The 15227-nt window shown below is 44.0% G+C and overlaps 1 protein-coding gene and 1 pseudogene across 1 annotated transcript in view; one reads left to right on the top strand and one right to left on the bottom strand.

Annotated features, from left to right (window-relative positions):
* LOC149451157 (G protein-coupled receptor family C group 5 member C-like) overlaps positions 1–15227 on the top strand; it is a 72399-nt gene that overhangs the window by 23744 nt on the left and 33428 nt on the right. The window lies entirely within an intron of this gene.
* LOC149451158 (U2 spliceosomal RNA) lies at positions 8777–8937 on the bottom strand (annotated as a pseudogene).

Here is a 15227-nt window from a genome sequence, read left to right as displayed (position 1 = left end):
CCTGCGCTCCGAAGGAACGGCATACCTGTGTTCCTTCAGAGCTATGAGCTGTAAAAAGTGACTCCCGCATGCATGTGTGGGAGTGACGTCATCGTGGCTCAGTTATTCAAGATGCCGGAGTCTGCGAATCCAGAAGAAGGACTAAGTGAAAATGTAAGCCCTGTCTTCGGTGGAGGGCTTCGTTTAAAGGTAAGTTTCACATAATGTGCTAGTATGCGATGCATACTAGCACATTATGACATTGCTTTGCAGGGGAAAAGTTGTTTTGTTTTTTTTGTTATCAGGTTTACTACCGCTTTAACACTGACAGGGGTGCTTACAACGATCAGCTTTTATTTATTCATGTAAAACATTTATCCCAGAAGGAAAAAAAGAAAACAGTTTGTTGTAACTGTTTATAGGCTCCATGCACACTAGTTTTTTTTTTTTTTTTTTTTTTTTTTTTTTTTTAAGCTCCTAGAAGCTGTTATTAGCATTTTTTTCTGCTCCTAGAAGCTAAATAGTGTTATCCCATGTGTATATGCACACTACTTTAGGCTATTAGCATTTTTTGAGCTTCATTGTCTAGGAGCAAAAAAAAATATAGTTTTTGGAGCGTTTTTCCAGCAAAAACACTCCTAACAGCTTTTTTTTTCTAGTTTTTTTTTTTTTTTTTTTTTACATGTAATGTAAAAATGCTAATAAAATGCTAACGTTCCTAAACGCTATTACCAGTGTTTTTTTTTTTTTGCTTAAAAAAACACTATTGTGCATGGAGCTTTAAAGCGTTAGCTGGAGTTTCAATTTGTTAGTGTATTTAAATCTCAACCCACAGGGGTGTCAAACTGGTGGCCCTCCAGCTATTGTGAAACTACAAATCCCATCATGAATCTACCTTTGGCAGCCATGCTTGTAACTGTCAATCTTGCAATGCCTTATGGGACTTGTAGTTTGGCAACAGCTGGAGGGCCACCAATTTGACACCCATGTGCTAATATATCTAACATTCCCCTCCCCCCATAGATTTACAATGCTGCTGTCCAATGGTGTCTCCTGTGCTCCTTTATCCAGAGTGGGGGCACTCTAGTACAGGAGATGTGTCACTGGCCAGATCCGCAGGTGAAAACAGAGGGAAAGAAACCTAAAAAATAAAACTAATGCAGCTACTACATCTGATTAGTATGCTGCAATATATTACATTCCTAATTTTGGGTTTAATACTGTTTTAAGGTTGCCTGTTAGTGGAAAGCAACCAATTCGTCTACATTGTGAATGGTTCCTTATTCTGACAGCAATGAGGAACAAACCAGCAAAAGATTTTTCCGAAACATGAGCCATGACCGTTAAATCTAGAGACTGTAAAACGCAGCACCTCATTATGAAATGTTTATTTGTCTTGCTGGTTAAACAAATCACACCAGAATGCTGCCAGCCACCAGCAGTATTGTTTAATAGATGGCGGTACTGTTTGCTCATAAACTCACGTGTGAAGCCGGAATAATGTCACTGTTTAACAAATATAACAAGGAAGAGGCTGTTGCCTAATCTGCTTGTCTCTTGGCAAGGTGGTGTCTAGTCTGAATAGTGGTGGGTGGGTGGAAGGCTATTTAAGTTGCCCAGCATGGGAGCCAGTATACGCTTGTTAGTCTTGTTTTTAACATAGTAACTGTGTTGTGCTTGGGTGGTTCCTTCTCAGTTATCCTTTTGTGAAAGTTTATGGATGCATGAAATGGGGGCGGGGCACAATGTCCCTATTATAACAAGATTGCCCGTAATAATGATAGAGACTGGGATACATCTCTTTCTCCTTTCAATGCCTCTGTTATTAGGGAAAATAATATACACCTCCTAGGACAGATTAAAATCAAATTAAACAGTAATAAAATAAGCTAGCATTACACTTGTCAATAATAGCATACATTTATTTTGAATATCCGGACAGCTAAGTCCACCTATGAAATACACATAAAGAAAATGTCAGAGCTGCTGAAACATTTCAATATATAATAATATACTCAATATATACATACAGTATGAGATCCACCTGTTGTGATGTGTATGTAGGATGCTTGAAATGTATGTAAACACTTAAAGCGGAGTTCCAGCTGGGAAAAAAAAAAAGTCAGCAGCTACAAAAACTGTAGCTGCTGAGTTTTTAACCCCTTGACGCCGAGCGCACGCAAATATGCGGGCTCTCGGTGTCTAGGCCTTGATGCCGAGCGGCCGCATATTTACGTGCAATTAGAAAATACATATGTGCTGAGAGCGCACGCACTGTGCGCTCCTAGCACATCTGTCCGTGACTCACGGAAAGGTCCCGATCTCCCCTTTCGATCAGGACCTTTTCCGATCATGTGACAGCAAATCACGGCGGTCACATGAACCTAAAACCCCGCCCACCTCCCTTCTGAAACTCTTAAAGGGCTGAGAGGCGCCGGCGCTAAGAGGTTAAAATACAGCCACTCGCCTGTCCCTCAGGCCAGCGGTGTCCTCACTGCTGGTTTCACCAGCCGTCTTCTCTCCCTGGCGCCGGCATCTTTAGTGTGGGCACCCGGCTGTGACAGCTTGGGGCTTTATAGCTGGGTGCCCACTGTGCATGTGCGAGAAGCGCTGCGCTTTAATGGCCCCGTAGTCTTCTGGGGCCTGTCTTGTGTCCCAGAAGACTACGGGGAGGGAGGACAACTTCCGCTTCCGATTGCCTAGCCTAGGCAATTGCAGCGAAAGTGGGAGCGGGCACCTGTCAAAATGGGACACTCATGTGGGCTCATCCCTAGCTGGGCTGTGTGCATCAATAGATCCTCACAACATGGCTGGGCCCCGCACTGACTCCCTCTCACAGGATTTCATTGACCACAACAGAAGCCAGTGGCTCCCGCTGCAGCCTCTGTGTCTTGTGAGAGGAGGAACAGAGACCACTGCTGTTGCAGATAGGCACAGCTCAGGGTCGAAATGGGATTCTGATAAGTACACTGCTCAAAAAAATTAAAGGAACAATTTGAAAAATAATCCAATCTCAATGGGGAAAATATCATGCTGGATATCTATAATATGGACTGGGTAATGTGTTAGGAACGGAAGGATGCCCCATTGTTTGATGGAAATGAAAATTATCAACCTACAAAGGACTGAATTCAAAGAAACCCTGAAAATCAAAGTGAAAAAATTATGCAGCAGGCTAGTCTATTTTGCTGAAATTTTATTGCAGCAACTCAGTGGTACTTAGTACGGCCCCCACGTGCTTGTATGCATGCTTGACAATGTCGGGACATGCTCCTAATGAGACGGATGGTGTCCTGGAATATTTCCTCCCAGATCTGGACCATGGCATCACTGAGATCCTGGACAGTCTGAGGGGCAACCTGGGAGCGTCGGACCGAAACATGATATCCCAGAGATGTTCTATTGGATTTAGGTCAGGCAAGCCCAGGGGCCATTCAATGGTATCAGTTCCTTCATCCTCCAGGAACTGCCTGCATACTCTCACCACATGATGTTGGGCATTGTCGTGCACCAGGAGGAACCCAGGACCCACTGCACCAGTGTAGAGTCTGACCATGAGTCCAAGCATTTTGTCCTGATACCTAATTGCAGTCGGTGCTATTGTTTAGTCTGTGCGTCCCTCCATGATATGCCTCCCCAGACCATCACTGACCCACAACCAAAACGGACATGCTGAACGATGTTACAGGCAGCATATCATTCTCCACGGCTTCTCCAGACCCTTTCATATCTGTCACATGTGCTCAGGGTGAACCTGCTCTCATCTGTGAAAAGCACAGGGCACCAGTGGCGGACCTGCCAATTCTGGTGTTCAATGGCAAATGCCAATCGAGTTCTTTGGTGCCGGGAAGTTATTAAAATAAATAACATCCAGTTAGGGTTCGCTTTCAGTTCATGTATAGCGGTTCTGCCAATTAGTTATTTAAGGCATGCACAAACTTTCCCCCACTGCATAAACTCGGACACAAGCATGTGTTTTTTGCAGCAACAATTATTCACAAAAATAATTATTTTGTGGTCACACACTTTCACATTCCATTGCCATCTAAGATTTATTGCCAACTGCATGAATAATATGCGTGCAATGCAATCGTATTTCCCTCCAATAGTCACCTACAGGGGTGGACTGACCATTCGGAAACTCGGGCACTGCCCGAGGGCCCGGGGTCAGTAAGGGGCCCCATGAGATGCCCCTGGTAGCTTTCATAGGCTTGGTGATAGGGTGTGTTTTGAGTGTGGGCGAGGACATGGGGGCCCAATGATCCCCTATTGCCTGGGGGCCCCATGAGTTGTCAGTGTGCCCCTGGTCACCTAGTACTGATTTTGTATCCATCATGTGTGGGCCTGTGTCCTCAGCAATACTTTTAGCTCATAGGACAACAGTCTGTCATTTAACGTAATCCAATTATTACGTCATTAGACTTAAGCTAATTGTCACCCAATCAGCACAGACAGTGGAGGTCAGTTGGGTTGGACATTTTCCTCCACTGTACTGTGTACAGTTTTCACATAGATAATGCATTGGGATTTCAGGCCACACTCTTCTGTTTCGAGTGATGTTAGCATGCTTGGTAAATTATGTCAAAATTTAAAGCAGGCCTCAAAACTTTAATTTAACCATTAGCCGCCCGGCCAATGGCCGTTTGGCGGCTTCAGAAGTGTCTCTGCACTCCGGGTGCACGCCATTTGGCGTGCTCCCGCACATGCGCCGTTTGCGCTAATGCAGAGCGGCACAGCAGCGCGATCTGTCACCGGCCGTGCACCTCAGACACGGCCGATGACAGATCCGAGTACCGGCTCCCGTTGCTGGTACCATGTGACCTGCTGTGACCAATCACAGCAGGTCACATGACAGTTGTATACAATGGATGGCTTCATTCATGATGCCATCCATTGTATACTAGTGCCTAGCTGTGAATGGTCACAGCTAATCACATGCACATGTCATGTGATTAGCTGTGACCAAATCACAGCTAAGCACAAAAAAAAAAAAAAAAGCTGAATGAATCGCTTTCATTCAGGTAAATGCTTGCTTATAGCAAAGTAATTCTTTGCTATAAGCAAATTGTGTAAAAAAAAAAAAAAAAAAAAAAAAAATACTGATCACTTCCCCAAAGTAGTACAATGTTACTATGGTAACATTGTACTACTTTGGTCATAGTAAAATATGAAAAAAAAATCTTAAAAAAAATGTAATAAATTAAATATAATAAAAAAAATAAAAAAAAAAATATATATATATTTTTTTTCATACTGTCACCAGTCAGTGTCCCTGTTCACCGCCATGCCAGTTATATGATGACGCTGTACTGCACTGGTGACAGTATGTAAAAAAAAAAAAAATTGTGAAAATAATTTTTTTAATTTTTTCATTTTCCGAAAAATTATGACAAAAAAATACAACTTCAAAAAACTCGCCATGCCTCTTATGAAGTACGTTGGACTGTCTACTCTGCAAAAAGGGATCATTTGGGGATATCTGTACTATTCTGACATTCTTGGACCTCAAGAAATTAGATTGGCTGTCAGTACTTCAGGATTGATCAATATTCAGATATATACCATAGTTTGTGAACTCTATAACATTCCTACAAACTAAAAAATACATCCTAATTTGGGTTATTTTCACCAAAGACATGTAGCAGAATACATCTCGGCCTAAATTTATGAAGAACAATTATTTATTTGTAAATTTTTATAACAGAAACAAAGAAAAATGTGTTTTTTTTTTTTTCAAAATTTTTGGTCTTTTTTTTTTTGTTAATTTAGCAAAAAATAACCCCAGCGGTGATTAAATACCACCAAAAGAAAGCTCTAGTTGTGTGAAGAAAATGATAAAATTTTAGTTTGGGTACAGTGTTGTATGACCGCGCAATTGTTATTCAAAGTGTGAGAGCGCTGAAACCTGAAAAATGGCCTGGGCAGGAAGGTGTAAAATTGCCCGGTATTGAAATGGTTAAACAATAGGCAGGCCTTAAAGCGGAGCTCCACCCAAAAGGGGAAGTTCTGCTTTAGGTCTTTGTCCCCCGCTCCCCATTAAGGATTGGCACCTTTGGAGAGCGGGTACCCGCTCCCACTTCCGCTGCGATCACCTAAGGTGATCAGTATTGGACGTTGCCCAAACCTTCTCCTCCCCTCCCTCCCCATAGTCTTCTGGGACATGTGACAGGTTCCAGAAGACTTTGGAGCCATTCACAAAGCGCAGTGCAAGCTGTTACAGCCGGGTCCCCACACTGAAGTTGCCAGGGAGAGAAGACGGCCGGTGAAACTAGCCATGGTGAGGAACAGATAAGTGGCTGTATTTTAAGTCAGCAGCTACAGTTTTTTTTTTTTTTTTTTTTGTAGCTGGTTTTTTTTTTTTAATTTATTTTCAGCTGGAACTCTGCTTTAAGTTGGCTGTATATCCGTAAAACGTTTAAGTGTTTGTTTTTGGAGCATTCATTCAATTTTCTAATGGATAGTGGACTCAAATCAATGATTGCTTTCAACTAAAGAGAATTTGAAGGTGCAGAATGAAAAATATATCTTAAACAAATCGCATTCTAACTGTGAATGTGGTTTTCATTTGGAAAAATAGTACATATTGTAATAAAACTAGTTTAACAAATGGAATTCCATTTAAATAGCAGGTCTGGCCAGAATTTTAAAGGATGTCAAAAAGAAATTAGTCGACTCAACGATGGCAAGAAAGAATGTTCCAACAAACGATTTTTCAGAAATTCCATACAAACGCTCAACTGAAAAATGTAATATTGTATGGCCAACTTTGAGTTGCATGTAGACATAAGAGGGCTGTTGACCAAGGAAACATAAACCAGCTGTGACAGCAGTATACACAATGAACAGAAACATTCAGTTCAGCTGACTGTGCCTGTTTAGGTGAATGAGTGGTGATTGTAAAAGGGGAGATTGGGGCTGCCAGTCTTGCTTACTACAGAAGGAAAACAATGATCAGAGTAGGTTTTCTCATTTTCAAAAAAGATCAGTCTTCCGTAGATCCCATAGACAGACTTTTTACACATCATTGGTCAGATTAGGTGATAGTCATCTACTAAGGGAATAATTTAGGGTTGATAGATATTCCACTGTTGCCAGCCGCCCAGTACACTGCTGCTATGACTTAAGGTCACAAGACCTACTGTATATTGTAAAGTTGAGAACGTTTATGCAGATTATCAAAAGCCCAACACAACCTCTCATAAAGACGAATTCATGAAGTCTTGCCTAAATTTAAAGTTACCAAAACGGGAGTGTGCATATCCATGCACCAAAGCCACGGGGAGGGCAAATGACCTAACGTTTGTTAGGATTTTAAAGTGGTAGTAAAGTCTCTTTATTTACAAAAGTGGTCCCCCTGCGCAGGCTTGGGTGATAATGCACTAGTATGTACTGCATACTAATACATAATGACAGGCTTGCCTGTGGACGGTGCCCTCCAGCACTGCACTTACACGGCTCTCCTTGGTCTCTGGCAGCTTCCATCTTTGCCTGGTCTTACTTCCCGATCTTTAGCCACTTGAATGGCTAGGCCGTGGGTAATGTCACTCCTGCGCATGTGCATGCGAGTCACATCGAGTCAGAGCGGGCCTTCTATGTGGTCAGTTCACATTAGCCAGCTCCAATTACCTGTTGACTGGTAGGGGGGGCATTTATGACAGAAAAGACCACTAGGTTCTCATTTGTTATAAAAACCCTGCCTGTCAGCGGATTTTCCATTCCAAAAATTTACTACCACTTTAATAAATGGTAGAACTTGTGTGTCGCTTAAGACAGAGACCCTTAAACCTCCATGAGCCTTCAAACAAACTTGTAGATCAAAATACATCAATCTTCCACATCCAAAATTGTGGTGCTGTACAAAAAGACTCAGCAAAATCAGCACCAAAATAAAAAACGTAGTGTCTCTATACCAGCCTTTCTCAACCTTTTCAACACAAAGGAACCCTTGAAATAACTTCCGGTCTCAGGGAACCCCTGCTAATTTTTTTTTTGTTTTTAAGTCCGCAAACGTGCAACTATAAACGAAAAACCCGTAAGTGTATCACAAAAAAAGTGCAAGTGCAAAACACCACACGAAAAAGTGCACTTAGGGGTGTGCTGTGTCCTACCCCTAAAGGGGCTTGGACCGCTTACCCTGATCCCCCGGGGCACGAAGCTCCTGACGGGGACAAGGTTCCCAATTGGTCCTCCTGGCCAAAAGGCCTGGTGGACCACCGTTCCTTGTGTCCACCCGAAGCCAGACACACAGTACTTGGTCAGGGGGCTCTCTTGGTCAGGGAAGAAAAGCCCCATAGGGATCAGGGGAGGAAGGAACCAAAAGGCCACACATCCTCCCCCTAGACTTCAGGGTAGGCCCGAGGACCCACACCCTCCATCCGTGAAAACACACACATAAGCGAAAGAAAAAGTGAGAAACGTGGGAGGTGTAAATAAATTAAATAAATAGAAAATAAAAAAAGCGGTACCGTGCCAAATTGTGCACAGACCAGGCCCTGAGGCCCGTAGCAAAAATTGCCCTGGTCCTAGCCAAAAGGCCTGGTCCCTAGGGCGCTGTGCAAAAAGAGTGTAAAAACAGTGACCATGTGCCATCTTCACACAGTGGGGTCCCACACCCAGGTGTTACTAGTGGCACCCCTGAGAGCGTCTACTCAGGGGGCACTGAGTTTGCGGACTTTCTGCCTCCTCAGCCCCTGGCCAGACCAAGGTAGATCCGTCCAAATCAGGAGGTACTGGGTCTTTCCAGTTTTCTCGGAGGAATTACTCCCAGGGCCCCAGCTTAACTTGTGGCGCTCCCCGGTTTCTGTCCCTCCGGTACTAGCCTTCCGGACCCCCATCATATCAGTGAGGGCACTATACAACAGCCATCCCCGCAAAGCTAGAATGGCCGGGAGCACCCCCACTGGATACTGATAAGAACAGATACTACACTTGATCTTAGCCAAAAGGCCGAGAAGCAATAACCCCTGCTAATTACTATATCTACAACTTATATATATTAGTGTGATGGTCAGTGGGAAGATTGTCCCTTACACTTGTGGTCATTGGGAAGCATTAACCACTTACAGATAGCTAAAAGGATCAATGGTGTCAGTGGGAACTTATCTGAGAGGCAGAAATTGCTCATTGCTCAAGTAGCCCCTAACAACCTCTGGAGGAACCCTAAGGTTTCATGGATCCCTTGTTGAGAATCCCTGCTCTATACTATGGCAGATCAAAATATCTCCCAGAACATAAAAGAACCTCTTGGTTGTGTCTTTCAAATATCTGTTTTGCATAACTTGGGCTCCCTGGTTACTGTGGTAGTAGACACATCTCTGCCACTAATTAGCCAGCCCCAATTAACATATTTCAATACTGTAGGGGAGACACACAGAATTGAGACTGTTGGGGGGGTGGCCAATGCATAACCGGTTTCTCACCTTCAACAGTCCCCCAAAAAACTGAAGCCAAAAGAGGTAAAAGCTACGGAGTCCTCTTAAACTAACTCTGCCACTAACCAGAGGAACAAATGGAGTAATGGGCCACCCTCCTACAAAAACCATGTGTGCCCTCCAACAAAAGAAAATAAATCAAAAAGGTGCATAATCAAACTAACTCAGCATGTTTCACTCCTAAAAGAGCTTTGTCAGGACCATGACATACAGTTGTGGCCAAAATTATTCAACCCCCACTGAAATTGAGTGTTTTGGCCAGTTTGACATTGCTTTTGATCATTCAGTCATCTTGCTTACATTTACATTAAAGAGGCACTTGTAGGTCAGACAAATATAACATAACAGTTATAATGAAATAACCACAAATGTCTTTTCTGTGCTCACAGCATTATCAGTTTTATTCAACCCCCAAGTGACATTCAATCTTAGTACTTAGTACAGCATCCTTTTACAGTTATAACAGCTTTTAAACGTGAAGCATAGCTTGACACAAGTGTCTTGCAGCGATCTACGGGTATCTTCGCCCATTCTTCATGGGCAAAGGCCTCCAGTTCAGTCACATTCTTAGGCTTGCGCACTGCAACTGCTTTCTTTAAGTCCCACCAGAGGTTCTCAATCGGATTTAAGTCTGGTGACTGCGATGGCCACTCCAAAATGTTCCAGCCTTTCCTCTGCAACCATGCTCTAGTGGACTTGGAGGTATGCTTGGGATCATTGTCCTGTTGAAAGGTCCAACGTCTCCCAAGCCTCAGGTGTGTGACGGACTGCATCACGTTTCCATCCAATATCTCCTGGTACTGAAGAGAATTCATGGTACCTTGCACACGCTGAAGCTTCCCTGTACCTGCAGAAGCAAAACAGCCCCAAAGCATGATTGACCCTCCACCATGCTTCACAGTAGGCAAGGTGTTCTTTTCATCATAGGCCTTGTTCTTCCTCCTCCAAACATAGCGTTGATCCATGGGCCCAAACAGTTCTAATTTTGTTTCATCAGTCCACAGAACACTATCCCACAACTTTTGTGGTTTGTCCACATGGCTTTTGGCATACTGCAGTCGACTCTTCTTATTCTTTGGAGACAGCAAGGGGGTACGCCTGGGAGTTCTGGCACGGAGGCCTTCATTACGCAGTGTGCGTCTTATTGTCTGGGCTGAAACTTCTGTACCCACATCTGACAAATCTTTTCTCAGTTCCTCAGCAGTCACACGGGGACTTCTCTCCACTCTACGCTTCAGGTAGCGCACAGCAGTCGAAGTCAGCATCTTCTTTCTGCCACGACCAGGTAGCGTTTCAACAGTGCCCTTTGCCTTGAATTTGCGAATGATGCTTCCTAAGGTGTCTCTTGGTATGTTTAACATCTTTGCAATCTTCTTATAGCCATTGCCCTTCCTGTGAAGAGAAATCACCTCTTCTCTTGTCTTCCTGGACCATTCTCTTGCCTTCACCATGTTTGTAACCACACCAGTAAATGTCTAGAAGGAGCTGAGTATCACAGTCATTTTAAAGCTGCCTAATTGGTGCTTATTATGCTTGATTGCTGCTCGGTGACATCCACAGGTGTTTTCAATACCTGATGGAAAGCACCTGTATGAACCTCTGTTCTTCAGAGTGGTAGTCTTTAAGGGGTTGAATAATTGTGGCAATGAAGAAACCACATAAGAACCATTTACTACTGTATTACATAAACAATTGATGTCATTTTAGTTGCATTTGGGTAGTTACAACGTCCTTGTAGGATTTGATTCTGAATACAATTCCAAATGTACACTATAGTCCCTAAACCCCTTTACAGCATTGGGGGTTGAATAATTTTGGCCACAACTGTATAAAGAGAGATTTGAATGCATAATGCATAGTAGGCATACGTTTAAGTCCTTTTATCTAAATTTATAGTTAAAGTGGAACTTCACTCTGTCAATCAACATTGACTATTTTTAATCCTTATGCTGCTAGCTTTAGTAAATAGATAGGAAAGTGTATTATTTTTACTTGCTTTTAAAAAATTTTAAGTTATTTCATGGTTTTCAGGCATAGGCAAATGATGTCATACATCCCAGGAGTCTTCAGGAGGGGCTAAGGCAGATGGATTGCAGATTCCAGGAAGTAAATTCAGCTGCCCTTACTTAACCGCTTGCCCGCCGCCCTATAGTAGAAGGGTGGCAGGGCTGTGCAAAATCACACACACATTTATTTATATATATGTTTGTGTGCGTGTGTGTGATTTTGCATTTCCGGGTAGGGGGTGCACTCTATTGGCGGCTAGGGATGTCAATCACCAGGTCTCAGCCGGCTCTCAACGATCGTTGGGGAAAGCTTACAGGGGAGAGACTTGTGTGTAAACATAGGTCTCTCTCATGTCAGCAAGGACATGATGCTTTGTATTTCTCTGGTGTGCAGAGAAATACAAAGCAGCATGTCTCCATAGTAAAACACACACACAGCACATAATGTAAAGCACACAGTTAACCCTTTGATCGCCCAGATGTTAACCCCTTCCTGCCCAGTGTAATTAGTACAATGTCAATGCTTTTTATTAACACTGTTCACTGTATTAGTGTTACTGGGGATGTCAGTGGCAGTTAGTCAGTTCCTACCAGTGTCAATGCCCGCCGCAGTCCCGCTATAAGTTGTTGATTGCTGCCATTACTAGTATAGGGTTTGTACAGATCAATATATTGATCACTTGCAGAACTATACTAGTGCCTTCTTTGTATAGTGTCCCCAAAAATGCAGTATTAACAGGATGGGCCTCGTTCACTCCCAGCACTAGCGTTTAGCCCCTTAGTTGTTTTTCAAAGAAGATTTGTATGAACTGATTGTGGGCCAGAGCAATTTTTACGCACAACAATACATTACCACCCACCCAAATTCTGCTCTTGCCAGACAATTTGCATGAAAACCTATGGCTTACAAATCTAAAACTTTTTGGGCCTAACCCTCAAAATGGGCATTGCAAAAATGAATGAATTGCAGCCATATTGGTCCACAGACCAGATACATCATATGCTCATGTTCTCTGCTGTTACATATATGCTCAACATGGACCAGCAATGTACTGGTACGTCGCTGGACTTCGAGTGGTTATACCGTGAGGATGCCAGCAGCTACTGTGCTGTTCCCCTCATATTTTTTATTTAACTGTGCATTGTATCACCAATTCTTATTTCACCATGTTTGTTTCTATGTCTTGATCTGCTGCCATCTGCTGGCCAGAATTTGCATGCTGCATGCCTTTGTTATAGCTAGTAAGTGTTTTCTCTGCTGGGTGTGGTTTTAGGCAAGCCTTGGTTCTGGTCACTTCCTGCAGCCATTTTTATGTGTTTTATAGCTGTGTGACAGGACATTCAATACCCTGGGCTTGTGAAGGCATCAGTTTTTGACCAGCAGTTAGCCTCAGGAAAGATATTACAGGACAGCATGAATACCTCTACTACCTTACAGTATTGTATCACTGTTTGTCGCTGTATTTGGACCAAATAAACCCACGCTGATTTCATTCCCGTGTATACGTTTGGATCCATCTAACCTGAACATCTGCCGGTTCGGTCTGCTCCACTGCTTGGATACGAAGGTAGGAAGTTACACAGCTATTATCAGTTATACCTTCATTCGCCTTCATGTGGGGACAGAACAGTCAAAAACTGCCTTAAAGTCCATACCCTGCCACAGATTCCCTCAGAGTCCAGTACCACACTCAGGAATCTCCCTAGCAACAGGCCCACTTGCAGCAAATCTGCCCGGCTACAGTGCATGTTCCACAAGCCTATGCGGAAGCACTGCACATACGCAGTATCTATAGTCTCGCCTGGAAGTCCTCCACCTCGCCAAGCCATTCCTAAAGTCCTATATTAACTTTTCCTCGCATAACAGAAGTACTGTTTATGCACGTTCCTTACACTGCCGTGGCTGCCGCAAAACCCCGCAATTCATTCTAAATATCTTAGAAATTTTGTCAATGTGCCCTATCGGAGCTGTACGGCGATTTTCAGCGTCCAATTCAAAAGTTAATTTTCTTAAAGAGACAGCGCACCTTAAGTCAAAATGGCCGAAAAGGACTTTGCACAGTTCCCCAGTGATGAACTAAAGCAAATGCAACCTGATACTGATCATTATGAAAGGCAGAGAACAGAATCCACACTTCCAGCAGAACAAGTCGTGCGACCAAGACGCTCTCTCAAACCGACAGTAAAGGTCATTGAAAATTATCACACCACAAAGGATGAGCTATGTGATAACCTGGAGGAGCAATGGGAACGAGTTTTCTCCCTCATGTCCGGACTTAGATCCTCCTCAGGTGATGCCACAAGCTTACAAGTTGCCATCGGGTGGCTGGACACAGCTCAAGAAAGATACAAGAGACTGTCCACAAGGTATATAACCTTTCTAAAAGACTCTAATATCGATGAAGCCCTATCAGAACTGAGCAAGGCAGAATCAATAGACAAAGAGACGTCATGGTGCTGGATATTAAAGGTAAAGCGGAACTCCGTATCTCTCATTTGCAAGAAACTAGATCACACAGATCAAATTCATCTAAACATTCCTCTCAGTCATACAAATCATCGTGCTCAAGAAGCTCAGCCTTGAGCGACAGATTACTAGAGGCCCGCATAAATGCAGAGCAATCCAAAGCGAGACGCGCCTTCACCGAAAAAGAGGCTCTTGCAAGGGCAGAGGCCAAGAGGGCAGAGGCAGAAGCAGAGGCAGAAGCAGAGGCCAAGAGGGCAGAAGCAGAGGCCAAGAGGGCAGAAGCAGAGGCCAAGAGGGCAGAAGCAGAGGCCAAGAGGGCAGAAGCAGAGGCCAAGAGGGTGGAAGCAGAGGCTCGAATAAAGATTTTCGAATCAGAGATGCAGGAGGAAATTGCGTTAGCTAAAGTAAGACTACTTGAGCAAGCATTGAGCCAAGGTCTTGATCCAGTCTGCTCGCTACCACAGGAGATAGATGATCCAGTTGACCGCACCAGTGACTATGTACTGAATCAGGTATCTGCGCCAGCCCCAGTTTGCAGTACCGTCCAAGCCTCACAACACTGAAACCTCCAAGTCAGCTCTACCTGCGGTACCAGTGCCACCCACAGCACCCGAGCAACCTAATAACCGTTACCCGGATGTGCCCTCTCAAGGACGGTTGTTACAGAAAGATCGCTATCAGGCGTTTTCTGGCCTACCTCCACAGCTCAAGCAGCAGTCATCACAATATACAGAGGCTAAACGAAAGCTTAACCCTGCAGCTACATCATTCTACCCGGAAGCATCTCACCCCTTCACGCCAGGCAGCCCATACGCCCCAGGGGCATCACAAGTTGTCATGGCAACAAGCAGTGAGAAATCAGATATGTCTGAGTTTGCCAGGTTTATGGTGAGCAGAGAGCTAATCAACACCAGTCTCTCAAAATTTGATGACCGTGCAGAGAGCTACAGAGCTTGGAAGGCAACCTTCAAGGCCGCCATCGCTAACCTCAACCTAACCGCAGAGCAGGAGTTTGACCTCTTGATCAAATGGCTGGGCCCAGGCTCCACAAATCGTGTCAAGAGCCTCAGAACTGTCTACGTGGGACAAGCAGAAGCAGGTCTCGCTGCCGCCTGGCAGAGACTTAAACGTACCTTCGGCAGTGCAGAAGCAATAGAGAAGGCTCTATTCAAGAGACTGCAGAACGTTCCAAGGATCAATCTCCAGGATGTCCAGAAGCTTCAGGATTTAAGTGATCTGCTCATGGAACTGGAGCTTGCCAAGGGTGACCCTCGTCTGTCCGGGCTGTGCTACCTGGATACAGCTCATGGAGTGAACCCAATTGTCGTGAAGCTACCATACAGT

This window comes from Staurois parvus, unplaced genomic scaffold (assembly GCF_062004578.1).
Source record: "Staurois parvus isolate SC_StPar_1 unplaced genomic scaffold, SC_StPar_1.0 ptg000548l, whole genome shotgun sequence".
Classification (NCBI taxonomy): Eukaryota; Metazoa; Chordata; class Amphibia; order Anura; family Ranidae; genus Staurois; species Staurois parvus.
Note: the sequence above shows the minus strand (reverse complement) of the source record. Positions and strands in the feature narration are given on the sequence as shown.